At 37.3% G+C, this 23,318-nt stretch overlaps 1 long non-coding RNA gene and 1 pseudogene across 4 annotated transcripts in view; both read right to left on the reverse strand.

Annotated features, from left to right (window-relative positions):
* The window catches only part of LOC144286343 (uncharacterized), a 232,563-nt gene that overhangs the window by 27,462 nt on the left and 181,783 nt on the right, over nt 1-23,318 (reverse strand). For 3 of the 4 annotated variants that reach the window (XR_013354413.1, XR_013354414.1, XR_013354412.1), the window contains 3 exons: nt 13,234-13,313; nt 11,714-11,751; nt 11,548-11,611 (listed from right to left, as the gene is read on the reverse strand). This is a non-coding gene — a long non-coding RNA (uncharacterized LOC144286343). Of the gene's footprint in view, nt 1-11,547; nt 11,612-11,713; nt 11,752-13,233; nt 13,314-16,542; nt 16,607-23,318 lie in introns of all 4 variants that reach the window. The other variant, XR_013354415.1, reaches the window with a different exon arrangement.
* Nucleotides 9,083-9,208, reverse strand: LOC144287259 (U4 spliceosomal RNA; annotated as a pseudogene).

The raw sequence follows: 23,318 nt of genomic DNA on the forward strand, positions 1-23,318 counted from the left end.
ATGGTTTCCATTAAAAAATTATTACAAGCAATGTAAAGAATCAACATTGGTTGTTCAAAGCTAACATGCATAAATATAAACACAAGACCACTATCAGATGGAGAATGAATTCTCAATGAATATAATTGAAGCATAGAGCAAAGTTTAAAATGCATTTGATCTTGCAAGTCATTCTGTTTTGTGATTTTCCTAATGTTATAACCACATGAATGTAATTAATAACATATACAACTGAATCCTGATTTTTGAAAGAAATCCCTTTCTACTAACCTAAAATCTTGAAAATTAGGATTAGACTTTTATTATATCAAAGTTTTATATCAAAGCAAATGTGATAATGTGAATGCTTTTTTTTGTTTCCCCTCAGGTTGCCATATATGTCTAGGCAATAAACAAATTGAGCTGGGCAATCTATATGTAATTAGTTAAGTTATCAAAGAAGAATGATCCCTAGGATTTCTGGCTTCAAGAAAAATTTTGAGTTTGTTCTAATAATCTGTTTTTCTGATTAGAGTTATGTTGTTTATATAAAATTTAAAAAAGAAAACAAAACATTTTTTATAATGTATTTCCCAAAATAATAATTTTCCATGTGATGTTTTCCCCTGTGTATATCTATGTGCAATGAATGCTGCTTTTAAAGATAATATGCAATAACAGAGTTCCAAAAACTTTCTTTTAATATCACAAAAGATGAAATAATGAGTTTATATCTCACAATCAGTGGAGATGAACCTCAGATTTCTGGTTTAATCATGTATGCTGATGGTAATATCGTTTACCGGGAAGGGGAAGTCTGAAATGAATTACCAAAACCGGTTGTAGGGATGGCTGGGTGCCTCAGTGGTTGAGCATCTGCTTTTGGCTCAGGGTGTGATGTTGGGGTCCTGGGATTGAGTACCCTATAGGGCTCCCTGTGAGGAGCCTGCTTCTCCCTCTGTGTATGTCTCTGCCTCTCTCTGTGTGTCTCTCACGAATAAATAAAATCTTAAAAAAAAAACCACAGGGGGGAGGAGCAAGATGGCGGAAGAGCAGGGTCTCCAAATCACCTGTCTCCACCAAATTACCTAGAAAACCTTCCAATCATCCTGAAAATCTATGAATTCGGCCTGAGAATTAAAGAGAGAACACCTGGAATGCAACAGTGAGGAGAGTTCGCGCTTCTATCAAGGTAGGAAGACGGGAAAAAGAAGTAAAGAAACAAAAGGCCTCCAAGGGGGAGGGGCCCCGCGAGGAGCCGGGCTGAGGCCGGGGCGAGGGTCCCCAGGACAGGAGAGCCCCGTCCCGGAGACGCAGGAGCTGCACCGACCTTCCCGGGCGGAAAGGGGCTCGCGGGGAGTTGGAGCAGGACCCCAGGAGGGCGGGGATGCCCTCGGGTTCCCCGGGACAGTAACAGAGCAACTGCGCGCCCAGGAGAGTGCGCCGAGCTCCCTAAGGGCTGCAGCGCGCACGGCGGGACCCGGAGCAGCTCAGGGGGCTCGGGCGGCGGCTCCGCCGAGGGGGCTGCACGGCCCCGGGAGCAGCTCGGAGGGGCTCGGGCAGAGGAAGAGGCTCCGCGGAGGGGGCTGCGCGGTTCCAGGAGCAGCTCGGAGGGGCTCGGGCGGCGGCTCCGCGGAGGGGGCTGCGCCGCCCGGGAGCGCGAATCCACCAGCGCAGGCTCCGGAGCACAGGGCGCCGGGACACAGCCCAGGATCCCGCCTCCCCCGGGACAGGCAGAGGCCGGGAGGGCCCAGGACAGCGAGGACGCTCCTGCCCCGAGCTGAGCAGATCAGCGGCCCCGCCCGGAGCCTCCAGGCCCTGCAGACGGAGTTCCTGCCGGAGCTGAATCCAGGTTTCCAGAGCTGCCCCGCCACTGGGGCTGTTCCTCCTGCGGCCTCACGGGGTAAACAACCTCCACTGAGCCCTGCGCCAGGCAGGGGCACAGCAGCTCCCCCAACTGCTGACACCTGAAAATCCCCACAACAGGCCCCTCCCCCAGAAGACCAGCTAGACGGACAACCTCCAGGAGAAGCCAAGGGACTTAAAGTACACAGAATCAGAAGATACTCCCCGGTGGTTCTTTTTTCTTTTTTCTTTTTTTGTTTTGTTTTTGTTTTTGTTTTGTTTTGTTTTGCTTTTTGATTTGTTTCCTTCCCCCACCCCCTTTTTTTCTCCTTTCTTTTTCTTTCTCTTTTTCTTCTTTTTTTTTTTTTTCGTTTTTTTCTTACCTTTTTTTTCTCTTTCTCTTTTCTTTCCTTCTTTCTCTCCTCTCTTTTTCTCTTTTTCCCAATACAACTTGCTTTTGGCCACTCTGCACTGAGCAAAATGACTAGAAGGAAAACCTCACCTCAAAAGAAAGAATCAGAAACAGTCCTCTCTCCCACAGAGTTACAAAATCTGGATTACAATTCAATGTCAGAAAGCCAATTCAGAAGCACTATTATACAGCTACTGGTGGCTCTAGAAAAAAGTATAAAGGACTCAAGAGACTTCATGACTGCAGAATTTAGAGCTAATCAGGCAGAAATTAAAAATCAATTGAATGAGATGCAATCCAAACTAGAAGTCCTAACGACGAGGGTTAACGAGGTAGAAGAACGAGTGAGTGACATAGAAGACAAGTTGATAGCAAAGAGGGAAACTGAGGAAAAAAGAGACAAACAATTAAAAGACCATGAAGATAGATTAAGGGAAATAAACGACAGCCTGAGAAAGAAAAACCTACGTTTAATTGGGGTTCCCGAGGGCGCCGAAAGGGCCAGAGGGCCAGAATATGTATTTGAACAGATTCTAGCTGAAAACTTTCCGAATCTGGGAAGGGAAACAGGCATTCAGATCCAGGAAATAGAGAGATCCCCCCCTAAAATCAATAAAAACCGTTCAACACCTCGACATTTAATAGTGAAGCTTGCAAATTCCAAAGATAAAGAGAAGATCCTTAAAGCAGCAAGAGACAAGAAATCCCTGACTTTTATGGGGAGGAGTATTAGGGTAACAGCAGACCTCTCCACAGAGACCTGGCAGGCCAGAAAGGGCTGGCAGGATATATTCAGGGTCCTAAAGGAGAAGAACATGCAACCAAGAATACTTTATCCAGCAAGGCTCTCATTCAAAATGGAAGGAGAGATAAAGAGCTTCCAAGACAGGCAGCAACTAAAAGAATATGTGACCTCCAAACCAGCTCTGCAAGAAATTTTAAGGGGGACTCTTAAAATTCCCCTTTAAGAAGAAGTTCAGTGGAACAGTCCACAAAAACAAGGACTGAATAGATATCATGATGACACTAAACTCATATCTCTCAATAGTAACTCTGAATGTGAACGGGCTTAATGACCCCATCAAAAGGTGCAGGGTTTCAGACTGGGTAAAAAAGCCGGACCCATCTATTTGCTGTCTACAAGAGACTCATTTTAGACAGAAGGACACCTACAGCCTGAAAATAAAAGGTTGGAGAACCATTTATCATTCGAATGGTCCTCAAAAGAAAGCAGGGGTAGCCATCCTTATATCAGATAAACTAAAATTTACCCCAAAGACTGTAGTGAGAGATGAAGAGGGACACTATATCATACTTCAAGGATCTATTCAATAAGAGGACTTAACAATCCTCAATATATATGCCCCGAATGTGGGAGCTGCCAAATATATCAATCAATTATTAACCAAAGTGAAGAAATACTTAGATAATAATACACTTATACTTGGTGACTTCAATCTAGCTCTTTCTATACTCGATAGGTCTTCTAAGCACAACATCTCCAAAGAAACGAGAGCTTTAAATGATACACTGGACCAGATGGATTTCACAGATATCTACAGAACTTTACATCCAAACTCAACTGAATATACATTCTTCTCAAGCGCACATGGAACTTTCTCCAGAATAGACCACATATTGGGTCACAAATCGGGTCTGAACCGATACCAAAAGATTGGGATTGTCCCCTGCATATTCTCAGACCATAATGCCTTGAAATTAGAACTAAATCACAACAAGAAGTTTGGAAGGACCTCAAACACGTGGAGGTTAAGGACCATCCTGCTAAAAGATAAAAGGGTCAACCAGGAAATTAAGGAAGAATTAAAAAGATTCATGGAAACTAATGATAATGAAGATACAACCGTTCAAAATCTTTGGGATGCTGCAAAAGCAGTCCTAAGGGGGAAATACATCGCAATACAAGCATCCATTCAAAAACTGGAAAGAACTCAAATACAGAAGCTAACCTTACACATAAAGGAGCTAGAGAAAAAACAGCAAATAGATCCTACACCCAAGAGAAGAAGGGAGTTAATAAAGATTCGAGCAGAACTCAACGAAATCGAGACCAGAAGAACTGTGGAACAGATCAACAGAACCAGGAGTTGGTTCTTTGAAAGAATTAATAAGATAGATAAACCATTAGCCAGCCTTATTAAAAAGAAGAGAGAGAAGACTCAAATTAATAAAATCATGAATGAGAAAGGAGAGATCACTACCAACACCAAGGAAATACAAACGATTTTAAAAACATATTATGAACAGCTATACGCCAATAAATTAGGCAATCTAGAAGAAATGGACGCATTCCTGGAAAGCCACAAACTACCAAAACTGGAACAGGAAGAAATAGAAAAACTGAACAGGCCAATAACCAGGGAGGAAATTGAAGCAGTCATCAAAAACCTCCCAAGACACAAGAGTCCAGGGCCAGATGGCTTCCCAGGGGAATTTTATCAAACGTTTAAAGAAGAAACCATACCTATTCTCCTAAAGCTGTTTGGAAAGATAGAAAGAGATGGAGTACTTCCAAATTCGTTCTATGAGGCCAGCATCACCTTAATTCCAAAACCAGACAAAGACCCCACCAAAAAGGAGAATTACAGACCAATATCCCTGATGAACATGGATGCAAAAATTCTCAACAAGAAACTGGCCAATAGGATCCAACAGTACATTAAAAAAATTATTCACCATGACCAAGTAGGATTTATCCCTGGGACACAAGGCTGGTTCAACACCCGTAAAACAATCAATGTGATTCATCATATCAGCAAGAGAAAAACCAAGAACCATATGATCCTCTCATTGGATGCAGAGAAAGCATTTGACAAAATACAGCATCCATTCCTGATCAAAACTCTTCAGAGTGTAGGGATAGAGGGAACATTCCTCGACATCTTAAAAGCCATCTATGAAAAGCCCACAGCAAATATCATTCTCAATGGGGAAGCACTGGGAGCCTTTCCCCTAAGATCAGGAACAAGACAGGGATGTCCACTCTCACCACTGCTGTTCAACATAGTACTGGAAGTCCTAGCCTCAGCAATCAGACAACAAAAAGACATTAAAGGCATTCAAATTGGCAAAGAAGAAGTCAAACTCTCCCTCTTCGCCGATGACATGATACTCTACGTAGAAAACCCAAAAGTCTCCACCCCAAGATTGCTAGAACTCATACAGCAATTCGGTAGCGTGGCAGGATACAAAATCAATGCCCAGAAGTCAGTGGCATTTCTATACACTAACAATGAGACTGAAGAAAGAGAAATTAAGGAGTCAATCCCATTTACAATTGCACCCAAAAGCATAAGATACCTAGGAATAAACCTAACCAAAGATGTAAAGGATCTATACCCTCAAAACTATAGAACACTTCTGAAAGAAATTGAGGAAGACACAAAGAGATGGAAAAATATTCCAGGCTCATGGATTGGCAGAATTAATATTGTGAAAATGTCAATGTTACCCAGGGCAATATACACGTTTAATGCAATCTCTATCAAAATACCATGGACTTTCTTCAGAGAGTTAGAACAAATTATTTTAAGATTTGTGTGGAATCAGAAAAGACCCCGAATAGCCAGGGGAATTTTAAAAAAGAAAACCATAGCTGGGGGCATCACAATGCCAGATTTCAGGTTGTACTACAAAGCTGTGGTCATCAAGACAGTGTGGTACTGGCACAAAAACAGACACATAGATCAATGGAACAGAATAGAGAATCCAGAAGTGGACCCTGAACTTTATGGGCAACTAATATTCGATAAAGGAGGAAAGACTATCCATTGGAAGAAAGACAGTCTTTTCAATAAATGGTGCTGGAAAAATTGGACATCCACATGCAGAAGAATGAAACTAGACCACTCTCTTTCACCATACACAAAGATAAACTCAAAATGGATGAAAGATCTAAATGTGAGACAAGATTCCATCAAAATCCTAGAGAAGAACACAGGCAACACCCTTTTTGAACTCGGCCATAGTAACTTCTTGCAAGATACATCCACGAAGGCAAAAGAAACAAAAGCAAAAATGAACTATTGGGACTTCATCAAGATAAGAAGCTTTTGCACAGCAAAGGATACAGTCAACAAAACTCAAAGACAACCTACAGAATGGGAGAAGATATTTGCAAATGACATATCAGATAAAGGGCTAGTTTCCAAGATCTATAAAGAACTTATCAAACTCAACACCAAAGAAACAAACAATCCAATCATGAAATGGGCAAAAGACATGAACAGAAATCTCACAGAGGAAGACATAGACATGGCCAACATGCACATGAGAAAATGCTCTGCATCACTTGCCATCAGGGAAATACAAATCAAAACCACAATGAGATACCACCTCACACCAGTGAGAATGGGGAAAATTAACAAGGCAGGAAACAACAAATGTTGGAGAGGATGCGGAGAAAAGGGAACCCTCATACACTGTTGGTGGGAATGTGAACTGGTGCAGCCACTCTGGAAAACTGTGTGGAGGTTCCTCAAAGAGTTAAAAATAGACCTGCCCTACGACCCAGCAATTGCACTGTTGGGGATTTACCCCAAAGATACAGATGCAATGAAACGCCGGGACACCTGCACTCCGATGTTTATAGCAGCAATGGCCACGATAGCCAAACTGTGGAAGGAGCCTCGGTGTCCATCGAAAGATGAATGGATAAAGAAGATGTGGTTTATGTATACAATGGAATATTACTCAGCTATTAGAAATGACAAATACCCACCATTTGCTTCAACGTGGATGGAACTGGAGGGTATCATGCTGAGTGAAGTAAGCCAGTCAGAGAAGGACAAACATTATATGTTCTCATTCATTTGGGGAATATAAATAATAGTGAAAGGGAATATAAGGGAAGGGGGAAGAAATGTGTGGGAAATATCAGAAAGGGAGACAGAACGTAAAGACTGCTAACTCTGGGAAACGAACTAGGGGTGGTGGAAGGGGAGGAGGGCGGGGGGTGGGAGTGAATGGGTGACGGGCACTGGGGGTTATTCTGTATGTTAGTAAATTGAACACCAATAAAAAATAAATTAAAAAAAAAAACCACAAGAGGTTCTAGAGTGGAAATTGAGATATCAAATGAGTCAAGAGGTATGCAGTAGGAAATAGAAGAGAAATATATTGAGGATGTAAGTTTGGTAGCTACCTGCATTTGGATGACATTAAAGTGTGAAAAATGAATGATATCAATTTGGGCAAGAATGTAGAGTAAGGAAGTGAAGTTGGCAAAAGAAACTGAAAATGATGTCCCAGTGAAAAAGAAACACAGAAGGCAGTATTTTAATGAAAGAAAAGAGAGGAGTATTTCAAGAAGAAAAAAGAAGTCCAAAGCCCTTGAATGCTGATGATCGCTCAGGTGAAGGACAACAGCGGAGTCAGATCAAATGAGATTAACAACATAGCGCCTGTAATCACACACAATTCCAGTGTACAGTTTCAGGGTGGTGGAAACTATGTATGTGGGACCGAAGAACAAATGAACAGGTTTAGTCATAGCCATGTCATAAAAATTAGATAACCTGAAACATTCTTCCTGCTAATGCCAGGAAGGAAAAGGCTTCAGCTACTGGTGGGTGGGTGTGAGTGTTGGCAGCATGGGGCAGGAGGCTCAGACTGGGGTGTTTGTAGTTGCCTGGTGTCTGTGCAGCCCTATAAGCTGAAGTTAGAACTAATGAAGATTGCAGGGATGGATCCTCAGCAGCCAAGGCTGCAGCTGTCTACAGTGGCATCAAGTGCTGGTGGGCTTGTTGGAGGCAAAGGCTCTTGGGGTCCTTCCCATCTCTTTTCTCTTGTGGGGAATTTCGTGGCTGAGGAGCTTCCTCTGGCATCTGCTCAGGGGCACACTTATGGGGTGGTGGCCCCGTGTCTAATGCACGGGCATCTCTGGAGGGGGCAGGGAGCCAGGTTGTAGCGTGCAGAGGTCGATGGAGCAGTCACAGGGCTAGTCTGGAGTCCATGTGTGCTTGGAGCTCCAGTGGCTCCGGGGACTCAGGTGGCCGCTGTCACTGCAGAAGTGTCCCCAGTGACCTAGGCACAGACACCTGGAGTGGCTCTGCAGCCTGAGTGCGTAAAGTACGCATGCCCATCTCAAGATTCTTAAGATCACATCTGTAGAATCTATTTCTTATTTAACATTAGGTATATACCAATTTGAGAATTAGGAAGAGTAAGGAGGCCATTCTGCGTCTTCAAACAATTTGATTTCATTTGCCATACACTTGTTTAGAATTTTTGTATCTATATTTATGGATTCTCTGTGATTTTCTTTATTCCTACTGTTCCTGTCTGATTCTGAAATCAAATTTACACCGGCATCGTGCAACAAGTTAGACCATTTTCTCCCTTTCTATTAAACAAATGATGTGTAAATTGAAATGATCTGTTTCTTGAAAGTAGAAACTGCTTGTAAAATTGTCTGGATGAGATGTTACCTTTGTGAAAATATTTCTAGCTATTTCTTCAGGCTTTATATGTATTCTGCCTTTATATTTCTTCTTCAGTTTGAGTAAGTAAAATTTTTCTAGGCATGCATACATTGAATCTAATTTTTGGAACTTAAGTATGAAAGCTTTTCATGGTGGTAACTTACCTTTCTAATTATTGTGTATTTCTAGTTATGTGCCCTTTCTCATTTTATCTATCATTTATTCTTAATGAATTTTGCTACTGTTTCCCTAATTTTGTTAGTCTTTCAAATAGCCACTTTTTAACTTTGTTAATTCCATTATACCTCTTTATTTTTTAATTCAACTTTGCTCATATCTTTAAGATGCCTTTACTCTTGATTTCTGTGTTCTGTATTTTTCCCTCACATCTCAGTCCAGAATTTTAACTTACTAATTTTCAGGCTTTGCTTTTTTAATGTACAAATTGAATGCTATGAATTTCCCTCTGTAGCAATAATTGTGCTTCAGATAAACCTCATTGGCTGCAATATTGCCACTGCACAAAGCTTGAATTTCCCTCTATATTATGCTTCATCGTGTACCATGATTATTTAACTTATCTGAAAATGACAACCATTATTTTAAAAGATGACTTTGCTAGATGCAAAATTCCAGGTTGATAGTGACTTTCTCTAAAACTTTGAAAACTGGATTCCATTGTCTACTTGTTTCTTTTTTTGCTGTGGAGAAGTCAGTTGTCAGTTTCACTGTCATTGCTTTGTTGGTGACCTGATTTTCTGTTATTTATCCTTCTTCCACTTTGGGTTCAGATTTAGAGCTTCTCTTTGTCTTTGGTGCTTTACAGTTTTTGTTGTTGTTGCTTGTTTTTTGTTTTTTGTTTTTTGGTGCTTTACAGTTTTAATGAATATTTTTTGGAATTTTTTTCCCCATTCATTTTGCTTATTATGCTGTAATTTTATATCTGTTTATCTTTGATAAATGCACTTTAGTAGTTTCAAACAAATAAATTCAACAACTTTTCATATATTGCTTCTCTATTATGTTCTGAGACTTCATGATGGTGATTAGAATTTTATTCTACACATTTTACATTTATTTTTCTATTTTATGTTGTCTGGACTTTCTGATGCATTTTGGGTATTAATTACTTGTGGTCTGGTTGACTGGTTCTGTTTTAGCTTAACTTCTGTGTTTTTAACCTATCCATTTAGTTTTTCATGCTAAAAATTATATTTCTTCTAAAAAATATGTTGGATTATTTTTCACACATCTTCAGTTATTTATTATAGACCTTTGCTGCTCCGTCAATTTTGGTTTTCTTCTCATATTTTAAATTATCCTGAATTCATTTATTTCATATTTTAAACCAAAATAGGTTGTATTCTATATCAGTTTGTACCCTAAATCAGCTTTTTTTTTCCTGCTGAATCTTACATTGACTTGTTTCCTTGTTTGCTTATTTTTTTTTTAATTGTTAATGAAAATTTGGTTCCTTGAACTGATGAGAATTCCTGCAGCCTAAATGATGCTCTCATCATTTTGATTCTTCCAGGATCTATGGTGTTCCTACTAAAGTGGGGGCCATTTTAATGACCTTTGGGTTCCCTAAAGGGGGACCCAAATTCTTCTTTTACTGGAAAAGAAGAGTTTTAAATACAGTTCTTCCATTTTGCCACTGACTTACAGCTCAGTCTTTGGATAACAGTATGTATTATATAAATATCTTCCCTCAGAATCACCTAACATTTGCATGTCATTACTTGCTTTCTGCTCAGATACCATTCCCTAACCATTTTTGGAAGGAGAGTTAATAATTTCCTTTACTTCTTGCAAGCCATAATATGTAATAAAATTCTGCTTCACATAGGATCTAATTCCACATGTGAAGGGAAAGAACCTTTCAGAATGTTTCATCTACCATGCATTCAGAAGTCCATGATTTTTTAAAATTATTCACTTTTTAGGGAATCTTTTCTTTACTAGGATACACAACCTCTGTTTAGATTGCATCCTTCTTTTCTAAATCTTAAATAAGCCACAAGATATTTTCACTTAATTTTTGGACATAGAATTTGTCTTAAAAATGTTTCATCTATTTCAGTTTTGAGAGCAGAGGATTTCTCTTTTTTTAAACCTCACTTATTGGTACTGAAAGTTTTTTAAGAATTATATTTCAATTAATTAGTTTTATATTGTCTTTGACTAGGAAAATTGATTTTTATTCTTAAGGCAATATAAATAGTTGTTAACTTTTTGTTCTTTATCATGTTAAAATTATTGAAACAGAAGAAAATTAGACTTTATGGCTGGATGTTATATGTTAAAGGGCAATGGAGGAGTTAAATTAAATATATAAAATACAGGCTGCCTTTTCTTCACTTCACTGCTCATGGATTTGCTGGTATAAAACTTCATGGAGATATATGTTTTGTAGATTTTAAACTTGCTTTTTAAAAATCCTCTTGCTAAATCTGCAAGCATTTGCATTAGCTCCTAGAAAGAACAGAATCAATGTGGATCATATAAATTATAACATCTGATAGTAGGCTGATGTGTTGGCACTCTATAATTCTTTTATCTAATTCTACCTTTGAGGAAAGTCAATTATCTTGGGTGCTGAAATACTTGATCAAAGTTAAATTTGTTTTTCTGGCTCTGTAAAGCATGCAGCACTTAAGCTATAACTGTGGCTAAATATTTGTGCACTGAAAATTTTTTTTAATGTAGCCAAAATACTTGAATTGAGGAACGCTTTAGAAATTTTAGGCTCATTAAACTCCCAAAATTGTGTTTTTTTCTTTCTTCTGGGGTATTTTTCAATCTTAACCCCATTGCTGAATACATTTTGAGAATGTAAGCAAATAATTTCATATCAGAATAACTTACATTTGTCTCTTACTGATATTAGAATTTTGAATTGTGACATAAAACGTAGCTGCTTGAAATTTACCTGTAGATAAAAATAATCAGGTAAGAATATCGCAATCACACAAAAACCACACTGATTCATTATGGCATAAAGTAAACATGGCCACAAACTGTTTCTACTAACTTTATAGTAGCATTCTTTTTGTCCACATCCAGGATATCCTGAAAAAAACAAAAACAAAAACAAAATACTTTATTGCCTTAAAGTATTCTGTACTTAAATGATACTTGAGTTGAAAGCTCTAAAATATTTCTAAATTATTTTTTATTTTAAAGGTAAGAATCAATTTGGAACCATAAGAATCTCTAACAAATCCATATTAACTGAGGGAATGAATTATGAGATTATTTAAGACAGCTAATTTTTTTTTCCAAGATTCTTAGTTGCTTAAACCACTTAAAAATTATTAAGTTGAGGTTTTAGCCTTAGGTATTAGATTTCCATATGGAATATTTATTTTCCTATAAATAATTTATATATTAGAATTCCACAAGGAAGTGGACATTCCCTATAAATTGATTTATTCTATTAACTTGCTTGGGGTAATACTTATTTCTTTAATGAGGGAAAGAGCATGTGTGTGTGTGTGTGTGTGTGTGTGTATGTGTGTGTAAAACTTAGTTCAGTCTTGGCCAAACAATTGTATATGCTGAAATAATGGCATTTGAATCAGTATGTTATGTCATATCTCTGTTGGTGCCTTTTAATAATAACCCACTCCAGAGACTGGAGATTGACGAGAAGTGTTTCTGAAATCATTACAGTAGTATTTATTATGCCAAAATTAAGACATAAAAGTTATATTGTATGATATTGCCCTTTTAAAATTGAAACCCTGGAAATTTATCACAGAATTTATAGCTAAGAATTAAATCAGGTGATTCTTAGGATCTTTATAGAAAAGTATACCTTTTAAATTCAATACAAAAATTAAAAGTTTTGGCCTTATATTATGCAACAAATCAAGAAAATGATGATATATACTTGGCTACCCTGTGTTTCTAAAAAAGCTTTTTAGTTTCTTATTGGTAGAGGGAATTTATTTCCACATATTTTTGGTAAACATACATTAGCATGTATGGCTATTTCATGTTCTTTTCTAGCAGAGTAAAAGGAAAAAAAAAGATTAATTATTTTCTTTAATGTATTTTGTTTCTAGCCTAGTAACAAATAATGGGTAGAGTTTGAGGGTTTTGATTTACTAAGTTCTCTAATTGATTATAGACTCAAGAATTCTATGCACTTCTACTCCTGCTCAGACAGAACTGGCACTCATGCAGAGGCTCTGAGCCTGTCTCCTGTTAGTAATATCTGTGGGCTGCATTTCTTACACTTTTATCCAGAGAAAAGAGTATCTTCCCAGAATGAGAATTTTCAGTGTTGCTCCCTATTGTCTCTGTACTGATGCCAATTTTCCGGAAGACTTACTAGCATCCTCAATTAAGAATGCCTGTAACATTTTGCCTTGACTTCTTCAACACGATTTTCTGAATCTTTGGTGTTTTTCAGGTCCTTCCAGTTCATTAAATTCCTAGTCTTGATCTTACCTGCTTTGCTCCTACATTACATTATGTCTCTGTATTTCCTTCCTTCATACTCTTCTTCCTCATTTTTGTTTTTTAAAAAAAAATACCTTGAGGTACCTGACTAGCTCAGTCAGATGAGTGTATGACTCTTGATCTCAGAGTTGTGAGTTCAAGTCCCATGCTGGGTGTAGAGATTCCTAAAAATAAATAAACAAATTTTCTTTAAAAAAGATAACTTGATAAATTTGAGTTGTGATCGCTTTGGTATGATCTAGGACAAACTAGCTTTACGTCTAAAGGATTTAACCTCTTTATGCATAAAATGATAGAATTGGACTAGTTTCTACTCGAATTTTATTTGGTTCTGTTAGTTCTTCAAAAAATTTTGTCTTATAGTTTCCATTTCTTTCTACAAGTATGTTATTGTGAAGTTTGCAGTTATATAATTGCCACACAATGTTACATTAGTTTCAGGGGTATAGCATAGTGATTCCACAAATCTATACCTTATTCTATGCTCAGCACAAGTGTAGCTACCATCTTATGAGTACAGTACCATTATACAGCACCGTTTTTTAAAAAGATTTTTATTTATTTATTCATGAGAAACACACACACACACAGAGGCAGAGACACAGGCAGAGGGAGAGGCAGGCTCCATGCAGGGAGCCTGATATGGGACTAGATCCCTGGTCTCCAGGATCACACCCTGGGCTGAAGGCAATACTAAACCGCTGAGCCAACTGGGCTGCCCTATACAGTACCATTGACTGTATTCCCTATGCTCTACTTTTTATCCCTGTGATTTATTCATTCTGTAGCTAGAAGCCTGGACCTCCCACTCACTTTCACTCATTTTGCCCATCCCCCTCCTATACCCTCCGGCAACCATCAGTTTGCTCTCTGTATTTGTGAGTCTGTTTCTAGTTTATTATTTGCTTATTCATTTGTTTTGTTTTTTAATTCCATGTTTAAGTGAAATCATATGATATTTGTGTCTCTCTGATTTATTTCACTTAGCATAATACTTTTTAGGTCCATCCACGTTGCCGCAAATGGCAAGATCTCATTCTCTCTCTCTCTCTCTCTCTCTCTCTCTCTCTCTATATATATATATATATATATATATATATATATATAATGTGTTCTTTATTTTTATATCAATGGACACTTTGGTTGATTCCATATCTTAGCAATTGTAAATAATGCTGCAGTAAACATAGGGGTGCAAATGTCTTTTTGAATTAGTGTTTTCACTTTCTTTGGGTAAATACCCAGTAGTGAGATTATTGGATCATATGGTAGATCTGTTTTTTATTTTTTGAGAAAACTCTCTACTGTTTTCCATAGTGCCTGGACTAGTTTGCATGAGGGTTGCTTTTTCTCCACATCCTCACCAACTTGTACTTGTTGTTGCTTGTGTTTTTAATTCTAGCCATTCTGACAGGTGTGAGTTGATACTTTATTGTGCCTTTGATTTGCATTTCACTGATAATTACTGATGTTGAACATCTTTTCATGTGTCTATTGGCCTTCTATATGTCTTTTTTGGCAAAATATCTATTCAGGTCTTCTGTCTATTTTCAACTTGGATTATTTGGGTTTGGGGTTTTTGTGGGTTTTTTTTGGTGTTGAGTTAAAACATATTTTAAGTTCTCATTTTTGAGCCTACCTGGGCAATTTCTTTTCAATACGGAATTCACTTAAATAAGCTTTTTTAGTAAATGGGCTTGCTTCAACCTAGAATAACTATATTAGTTCTTTATACTTTTATAATTTTAAATTTAAAGAAGCTTTTCACTGACCTATTTTCTATTATGTTTAAGTTTTCTGAGCCATTGCACAAATATATCTCTTCTTTCTGTCATGACAATCTGATATGAGCCACAATATTTAGAGGACTGAGTGCAATATTCATCTATGAGTTTTTAAGGACATTTTAATTGCTCTCACGTCTTGGAGAAATACCGAGTAATAGGGAACAATCAGTGAATTGAGAGGAACTTGGTTTCTAGGTCTGAAGGAAGCTTTCCCTGACCCAGTTGATCATAGGAATATGTGTACTGCTTATTCCTTTGCTTACAAAGAAGCTTATCCCTTTGACCTTGATTCCCAGGAGAGGAATTAATGTCCCAAAGGGAGTGTTGCATCATTTCCATTCCTCACCTTTTCCTACATCCCATACATCATTGGTTTATACCATCCATTTTATGTACATCCTGATCTCCTACATCACTTGAAGTTAGCTACCTCCTCCCCTTGTCATCTGGTCCAACAGTCCCAGATCAAGGTCACTTACTTGAATAGGTTCACAATGATCCTGAAAAGACCAGAGGTAAAACCTTCCAAATATTTAGTTGTCAATTATTTGTGAAAAGTCTTTCATGTAATCAGATAATATTTTTTTTCTTTTCAAACTCATTTTTCTCTTATAACAACCCATACAATTTCCCCAAAGGTCACCTCTTAGGAGCTTACTTTAATAGACATCATCCAACTATATCACTAGTAAGAGGCTTTAAAAAAATTAGTTTAATATAAATGGCATGGAGTAAGTCTCCTCCTTACAATGACAACACTATAATTACTAGCACATTCTCATTATTGAAAGTTGCTTACTTTAGAACATTAGTCTCTTGTGTTTGATCTGTCTGATGATGGTTAAATACAGTATGTTCATTAGCACTTGCACAAAAGCTCTCTAATAACACTTAATATGCTTTCTAAGTAAACTCTAATTACAAATTCTCACAGTGTGTGAAATAGTCTACTTTTGCCAAAGCAGAGGAAATTTTTTAAAAATGTGTTTAGCATGATGAAAAGGAGGACTCTTTCAAAGCTTGCAGGGTAGTTGATAACTTCAGTTCTATTATGGCCAGTGAGCTCAGCAGTATCTTTGTATTATACAGTATTGCTTACCGAGGTCATCATTTATACATTTTACTAAAATACAGTGTAACACATATTTGAAACCTTCACACAGGATTAAAATACATCAAGTTTATTTTAAGATTAATCTAGCAAGGAGTATTGTCATTGTGAAAGATGAGTGGAACTAAGACCTGTTTTAATGTTTTATGAAAACATTATTAAAAAATCCATCATTAGTTGCATTCTCCCTCAAGTCTCTAAGCTCAGTTAAAATACATTAAGCTTACTTTAAAATCAATAAAGTATTTTAAAAAGTTTTTTTTTTCCTGGCACAAAGAAAAAGTGGGATGTATTTATTTCAATCTCACTTAAACTCCAATGCCTAATCCATCATTTGGGCTCATGTACTTCCCCAAAATATTATTTTGTTGAATAAATCAGCATTTCAAAGTGCATGGTTCAATTATTTTCTAGATGGAATAGGAAAATCTTGCTCAGGACTACTTGGTTTTTTATATTGTTTTATTTTTCAAGGACGGCTATTTGTTTTCCTACCTGTTACAATGAGCCATTTAGACCCAAATTGAGTCAGACTGGAAAACCACACAACTCAAGAAATCTGTAGGGACACAAAAGGACAAATGTTCTATGATTTCACTCATATAAAGTATCTAGAATAGACAAAATCATAGAAATGGAAAGTGGAAAGAGTGTTGCCAAGAGCTGGGCAAAGGGAGGGAGAATTAGTGTTTAATGAGTACAGAGTTTCAGTTTTGCAAGATGAAGAAGTGCTAGAGATATGTTGCAAATAATGTGAAATACTTAACATTACTGAATTGTACATTTAAAAATGGTTAAGATGATAAATTTACTGTCATGTGCTTTTTTCCTCAATTAGAGAAAAAAGGAAGGAGGGAAGGAGGAGGGGGGAAGGAGGGAAAGAAGGAGGGAAGTGGGAAAGGAGGAAGAAAGGAGGCAGGGAGGGAGATGAGAAGGAGGGAAGGAGGAAAGGAAGGAAGGAAGGAAGGAAGGAAGGAAGGAAGGAAGGAAGGAAGGGAGGGAGGGAGGAGCAAGCTGTAGGGAGTAACCACATCCTAACTACGGGAACTCTTTCTTATGGCATTTCTCATATTTTCTGCTTGATGATTCCATTTTCATCTCATAGTCTACTGATTTATTGTTTCATCTACTCTTTGTGTTGTATATCCACTCCATAGTGCCTGTCTCCTTATGCCTCTGGGTTACTCTGGTAATTCTTAGACCCACTTCTATCCATTGTCCTCTCTCTGGAATTTTTAGCTACTCTTCTTGATTTCTTATTTTTTTCTGGTTTGCCCAATATAATTCCATAGAGAGAATAAGGTAGTCTCAGTTCATTCTTTTCAACTAGTTCCCATAATACTTAGTTGGCTATATTATGGAATAACTGCTTAGCAACTCTGAGTCAGTAAACGGCATTAAGATGAAATGATTTGAACAACCATTGTAGGGCTGTCTCTTAAGCAATGGGCAGCAATGTTTCTTTTAGACTATATCGTAGCTGAAGTGGGCCTTATAATTGACAAATTGGGTTCACCTGCTTTTATGTCCTTACTCTTTGGTTTTCCCTTCTCAGTCAATTTCATTTGTTTTCATCTTGTTCTCACAATTTTTTATAACTCAGTGCTTTCCACAAACGGATATATTTTTCCTCATCCATCAATTGTGCTTCTCCCTTTCACATATTTACAAATATTCACATAAAAGCTGTAATTTTAAGGTGAAGAACTGTGCATTGCTCACATTTAGTATTATTTATTGCACTTAACCTGACACACAGAAAATTCTTGGTGAATATTTGTCAAATATCTGTCCATTGCAAAGAAGTCATTGAACACAAATATAATGATAAGGAGGGACTATATGTAGGAGGATCATGTTTTCTCTTTAATGTCTAACAATTGTTGGGATGATTTCTGGATTTATTTTACTCTTCACGGTAGCTAATAGCTGCCCATAGATACAGAAAGTTTGCTCTTTCTTTCACTCAGCTATTAACATAACGAATATGGCTGCTTGTAGCTTTAAGGTCCACTGTTGGCAATTCAGAGAAGTGATTTTTCTTATTTTTTATCTTAAAGCCAGTTAGCAGTCAATGACAATACTCTCTCTACTCCACTAAATCCCTCAAGCAAGAGGTAACCATTTATTACTGAATCTATAAGTCCTACATAAACGTAGTCTTTTTAGTTTATACAAGTGTTTTCAAAGTCTACTTGAGAGAAAAACTATGAGTTTCTAGTCCTCTTCTACCATAATTAGACATGTAAACTTGAATAAGTCATTTAACCTGTCTGTTCCCATTTATGTATTTATAAAATGAGTCTCTGAAAGATTTTCACTGTTGATCTTTCCAGGAAGTGAAAAGACAAAATCGTCTGATATTGACTGCCCAACACCAGTTTTGTTTGCAAATTATGGAATCCCCATCTCACTTCATAAAATTATTAATTTCCACTCTGGGCCAGAAGACTGGATACATGTGAGATATGCAATTAAGAAAGACCTAATAAAAAATTAAACTAAGTCCTTTTTCCTCTTATATTTGCGCACCTTAATGATTATTATTCAAACCTATTCAAGAGAGACTACTGGCTTTTTTGGACTTTAATGTAAAAATACTTCTACCCAGAGGTAGGACCTCATTTGCACTGATACAATATGCCTTGACAGGCTATAAAGTTGGTTTTCTATCCATCCAGTGAAGGATATAACTGCCTCTCTGAGCTTCATCTCCTGTTAGATATTAATACTGACTTCCACCTGGCAGAGATAAGACTTAACTTGGTTTATTTTTATAAGTGTTTAACACAGTTTCTCTTTCAAGAGAAAATTTCTACTTGGTCCCCTAGACAAATAATGAAAACACCAAGAAGCGTAACGCAATATGTGCTTTGCTTACTAACAGTCCCTCAAAATTGAGTGAATATAGCACATCTGGATGAGCTAAATGCATTTTTTAACTTCTATGATGACCTGTCATTCTAAATTCTGGATTTCAGTTGCTTTTATCCATAGTATCCTCTGCTCAGTCTCTCTAAATGAGGTTCACTTTTCACTATGGTCTCAGAAGCAATTTCCCATGGTTTCTCACAGACCCCTAAGCTCCAAACATTATTAAGATTTTTCCATATACATTATAAAGCTCTCTACAGCATAACAGTGAATCATCATAATTTTGTTATGCCAAATCCGTAGATGATAGAAACAATAAAAAAGAAACCAAGAAAGGACTCATACTACATTTTAGCAAATGATTTCTGACCAGTTTGACAGCTCTATAAAGTTTTAAGAAATGTGTTCATTCTCTTCTTCTCATACCCTTTACCATTGCTTCTTATCTTATATAGCAAGTGAATACAATGAATGCACACCTGGATCCTCTACTTGCTTCTTATGCTTGTGTATGTAAACCCTATCAATTTATAAATATGTAACAAGATTAAAGAGAACTTGGATACTAGGAACAGAGGATCTTGAATGATGCCACACCCCCAACATAACCATTGTTTGCATTTTTGTGTTAGTTCCCTCCCAGACCTTATCTATATGAATAACTATTTTAAGTCTATATGAATAGCACAGTAACAAATAGAATGCTCATATGTTTACTTGTGGCTTCTTTACTGGATATAACATATGCATGTTTTAAATTGTGTTATATAAATAATTATCTTTTATACTACATTTCTTTAAAAAGATCTTATTTATTTATTTGAGAGAGAGAGAGAGAGAGAGAAAGAGAGAGCATGAGCAGGGGGAGGGGCAGAGGGAAAAAATTTCAAAAAGACTCCCTGCTGAACGTGGAACCAGGGGCTCAACCTCAAGACCTTTAGATCATGACCGGAGCTGAAACCAAGAGTCAGATGCTCATGGGACTGAGCCACCCAGGCGCCCCTAACAGTAACTTTAAATTTCTTTGATTATTACTTTGACACAATTCTAATGAACTTCTAGGCAAAACATATGATCTGTTTCATGGCTTTTGAAATGCACAGCAAGTTTACTTTCCAAAAATGTCATAAGAATTTTTATTGCCACTTGCTAAACTCTTATGACAGTACGTACGTAGTTCATATGTTCTCACCAGCATAGGAATTGGATTTTGCATATTTAGTAAGAATATATTATATCTCATTTAAATGCACATTTATTTTACTAAAACCAGTTTAATAGTTTACAGAAATCTTTTTTAAAATTTGTTATATATTGTTACTGCTGAAAAGCTTTTTCTCTTATTTAAGCATTTATTTCTTAATATTATTCTGAAGAATTTTGTGTTTCTTTTCTATAATAATTACATTAAACTGCCACATTTCCTGAAATGCTTTTCCTAGACTCTGCGTTTTTAGTTGTGTCTGTTATCTTAGAGCCATTTTATATTTTAAGTAGCTGACTAGAACTCTTTAATCTTTAATCTTTAGTGATTCTTGGAAACATAGTTTAATTTTATTTTGCTTACAACTTTTGTTATTTCTAAGATACTATAGGACAAATAGCAGAGTAGAGGGAACTAGGAGTTGCTATATCAAAATATGTTAATGTCAAAGAAATATGTTGAAGCTAATGACACAATTGAGTTCTTTTATTTTCTCTCTATTTTGAATTGCTACTTAATGATACCACTTCAGATATGGGTAACTGAGGACATTTTTAGTTCCTTACTGCAATTCAGAAGTCATTTTTACAAACTGATATTTGCATAAGCTTATGCTAATTAAAATTATTGCTTTAAGCCAAAGGAATCCTGCTTAATGAGTGTCATTGTTTGGTAGAACACTAACATATCCTTCTTTGCAGTAGCCCATAGAGACAACCTATGTCCACACAAAAGCCTAAAGAAATCTATATTATAATATACCCTCCAACCCCTAAAGCCAGGCTCTATATCTTAAATATCTTATTTTACTATCAAAAATGGGTTTATTCAGGAATAGCAGAGAATTGCAATTCAGGATATGCAAGCTATGGCAAAGCTATGGGCAAGACTGGAGAACAACGGAGAGGAATATTCTTTTTATAGAGGAAAGGGAGGAGTTGGAAAAGCCTGTTATGAACAAAAAGTCCATTGGAGTAAACTAGGAGTTAGAAAAGTAGAGGTTTTTTTATTGGCTGAAAAAGAAACTGGGGCCCAAAAATGCAAAATTATGTTTCCTAAATCATCATTGATGACCACGTAAGGTGGAATATATGTCCATAATATCCATATCACAACAGTAATAAAACACTTCTCTATACTCTCAAAATATACCCAGAAAAATTGATTTACCATGCAGCTTTTCCAGGAACTACTTATAAGGTCACCTGTAATTTGAATGAGTTCATACAGGAAATATCTGGGATAGACTGGCAACATTTAAGAAAATCTATTGACTATATATTTTCTGAGTATTAATGTGTGTTTCTTTCATTTGATTCACTTAATATCATTTTTGTCAAACAAGTTTCTTTTTAATTACTGTCTAGAATGGTATTAATGCATTGGTAGTGGTTATCTGAGATTTTTTCCTTCAGCTATGAACTGCAATTCTCCCCATCTACACGTAAGCATATACACATCCTTCAGTGAATTTGTTTTAAATCTCTACTTCTTCCTTTTCGCATGTCCTGATTCCTCATCATCATCTACACCCACTATCACTCAGCCTCTGTCTACCTGGTCTTTATTGCGTTTTCTTTCCTAAGAAGGGCTGGATAAGGAAATTCATCAGTTTGTGATTACAATAAAACTCATGGAAGCCTCTGCGTTTTAGTCCATTTGGGCTGTGTTAACAGAATGTCATAGACTGGGTGGCTTAAACAATAAATATTTATTTATCATAGTTCTGGAGGCTGAGAGTCAAAGATCAGAGCACTAGCTCATAGAGTTCTCTTCCTGGTTTACCCATGGCCACCTTCTTGTGGTATCCATACATAGCAGAGAAACATCATCTCTCTTGTGTCTCCCTAATAAGGGCACTGATCCCATTCATGACATAATGACCTAATTACTGCCCAGGATGGCTGTTCTTATCTCTTTCTTCTATTCTCTCTGGTAAATTTGCTGAACTTTGGTTGAGCTCGTTGCTGTTAATTGCATATCACCAAAATGGCCATTGCTGCTAAGAGCACACTTAGGTTTGAAATCTCCCACTTTTCGTTTCAAATAATGTTGGGTCCTGGGGAGACCTTCAGACCTCTGTTTTTATGCACAGCCTCCTCTCCTTGATCAGAGTGTGTGAGCTCCTGCACTGGCACTGGGTATGGGGACAGTGGTTTGCTATCCTTAGAGTGATACTGGTATATGACCAGAGCACTGGGATGGGACAGTATCCTCTGGTTTCATTGGCTTGCTTCTCCCAATATGGAACCTCTGCTGTCTGAGTGAGCAGGGGTAAGGGCAGTGAAACTCTCAAAAATCTTTGCCTGCCTCTGCTGGGATTGACTTCTGACCTACAAATGGGGAATGGGTGAAAGAAGGGAGCTTTCAATTTCTTGGCCATTGTGGCCAGGAATTTAAACTCTGCACCTTGGAGCTGGGGATGAGGAGTGAAAAATGTTAGCAGACTATCTTTACTAATGAAATAGTCTATCCCTTCCTGGAGGTTGACAGAAAGGGGAACTGTTTTTCTTGGCTATACCTGGCTAAATTAGAGCTTCTGTTATTATGGTAAGTTGAGGACAGATTAAGGAGGGAACAGGTACCACTGACTCTCAGTCTTCTTACTGAATTACAGGTTTTCTTGAATACATGTTTCTTCCTTTGATGTATATCCTCAGAAACATTTCCAGGGACTTTACTTTAAATACAAAACAATTTTTACCAATTATGGCTATTTCCTGGACAGTGAGTCCATAGAATTCCTTATGTTGCCATTCTGGAAGTCCCCCCCGCCCCCTCTTCCCCAGCAGGCCCAATATCCTGAAGTTGTGTGTTCAGTATGTATTTTATCATTTATCACCTAGGTTAGAAATGGCAATGTGTAATGTCTGGTCTGTAATTCAGTCATGCTGCTGGAATCAGTTGGTGTTTTCAGATATGTCAGACTGCCAAAGCTGAAGTTAATGCCAGCATCTTTGAATTACCTTTCTTGGGAAGTCCTTAGAATATTAAACCTGGGAAGGATGTTAAGCATTAATTAATTTGACTGGTTGGTTTTTATAGCTACAGGGTATGAGAGTTTTAGTGACTTGGGATTCAAAGGTAGGTCTCTGAATTCCCATTCCATCCTGTGCCTTGTCTCCCATATTTTCTGTCAGGCTTTTCTCATCTTTTCAATGATACTACAAAGCTGAGGTCACAGCTATGACTT

This window comes from Canis aureus, chromosome 16, assembly GCF_053574225.1.
Source record: "Canis aureus isolate CA01 chromosome 16, VMU_Caureus_v.1.0, whole genome shotgun sequence".
In the NCBI taxonomy this organism is placed as follows: domain Eukaryota; kingdom Metazoa; phylum Chordata; class Mammalia; order Carnivora; family Canidae; genus Canis; species Canis aureus.